The 1835-nt window shown below is 38.1% G+C and overlaps 1 pseudogene; it reads left to right on the plus strand.

The window, feature by feature from the left end:
• The first annotated feature begins 270 nt into the window (after positions 1–270).
• Positions 271–825, plus strand: LOC119528934 (annotated as a pseudogene).
• The last annotated feature ends 1010 nt before the right edge of the window (positions 826–1835 follow it).

Raw genomic sequence — 1835 nt, forward strand, 5'->3', positions numbered from 1 at the left:
CACCATGGGAGTCAACCAGACGAAGAGGAGGGAACAGGCAACCCAGGCAGAAGGAACAGCATGTGTGAGGCCCAGAGGCCAGAGGTCACAACAGGTTCCTAGGCTGGAGAGGCATGGCTGCCGCAAGGGGAGAGCTGGGCTCAGGGCTTCCTACTTTTTTGAGACATGAACCCATTTCCCAGTTGGGTAAGACCTGTAGATGCCCTTTCAGAATAATGTTTTTACATGCATAAAACAAGGTGAAATAGGGTATTTGCTGCTACTGTCATCATGGTTTGTCCACTAAGCTGCGTCACCATGTTCCAGAACATGGGCATCCGCAAGAAGGGAGACCTGCCCCGGCCTTCACTCAGGAATGAATTCAAATGTTACCAAAGAATGACCACAACCTCTTCAGTAGAAGGTAAACAGAATTTGATAATTTGGGGTAGAAAGACTTGGTTCTCCATTCCTAAGAAAAATCAGCCTTTAAAGGACAGAATTTAGCTCTCAGTAGAGAACTCAAGGAACCCCAACAAGGAGTGCATTTCTTGCCAAAAGTCTGGATGATGCCTTAAACTTTACTGAGCAACCAGAATTAAAAAGAAAGTAGAGATGGTTTGGATCGTGGGAGGCAGTTCTATTTATAAGGAAACCATGAATCAGACAGGCCATCTTAGACTGCTTGTGACAAGGATCATGCAGGAATTTGAAAGTGACACATTTTTTCCAGAAATTGATTTAGAGAAATATAAACTTCTCCCAGAATACCCAGGTGTTCTTTCTGATGCCCAGGAGGAGAGAGGCATTGCATACAATCTTGAAGTGTATGAAAAGAATGATTAAGGTGCAGCTGTTTTCTCACTTATTTCAATTTGTTTCCCTTCAACTTCCAGAAAATTCTGTATTTTGACATTAGGAAAAAAAAAGACTTCTGTTGACTTTAGATCTATAGACAATTGTTGCTACAAAGTGTGTTTTTACTTTCCATTAATCTTAACTAGACTGTATCAGTTACCGTTTATGAAATATTTCTTTTTATAACTTTTTATCAGCCTGTCCCACAAGGGTCAGGACTAGGCCCCTAAGGTAATATATCTATCAAAACAGCCCAAAGTTGGAGAGTCCCTGGTAGTATGAGTTGAAACCCGGGCCCATAGAGATAGGAGCTAGACAGATTAGTCCAAATGGCAGGAATGGATTACAAATGGAAGAACTGCAACTTGTATTTTAAAAGAAAGTAAGATCAAAATAGGGACTGTAGATTATTCTGGTTATATCATCCTTCTGAAAAAAAATTCAGTTCACTCATACACAATAGTGACTTGAGAGCTCCAGTATATTCATTATGGAAGGTAGAGTTGGGTAGGAGACTAACATTTTGAGGGTTAAAAAAGGAGAAAATATCTGAGACCTTTAAAAATTCTGTTTCTCGTCATCAGTGAGATTCAAAGAGTTGTTACATGATAGAACAAGATTAGGCTGCTCTGTACAGAAAGAGCTCAATCTAATAACAAGCGTAGTGGCTAAAATTAAACTCAAAGAGGTAATGAATTGAGAATGGATATTGTTAGAAACTGAAATTAGTATGTTAGAAAATAAGTTTCACAACATTAAAAAATGAAACTTACAATGTTTTTTACCCATAATGTTAGCAAAGATTTAGATTATTACGATTTCCAAGAAAATAGCATTTTCAGTATTTCCTGCATTATAAGTCGATACAGCCATTTTAGAGTGTAAATTAGCAATATCAATTAAAATTCAAGATGTTCGTATCCTTGGAACCCAGAGCTTGCATTTCTAGAATTAATGCTGGGCAAAAAAAAAAAGGGTATTTGTTGAAGACTTTTTAA

This window comes from Choloepus didactylus, chromosome 3 (assembly GCF_015220235.1).
Source record: "Choloepus didactylus isolate mChoDid1 chromosome 3, mChoDid1.pri, whole genome shotgun sequence".
Lineage (NCBI taxonomy): Eukaryota > Metazoa > Chordata > Mammalia > Pilosa > Megalonychidae > Choloepus > Choloepus didactylus.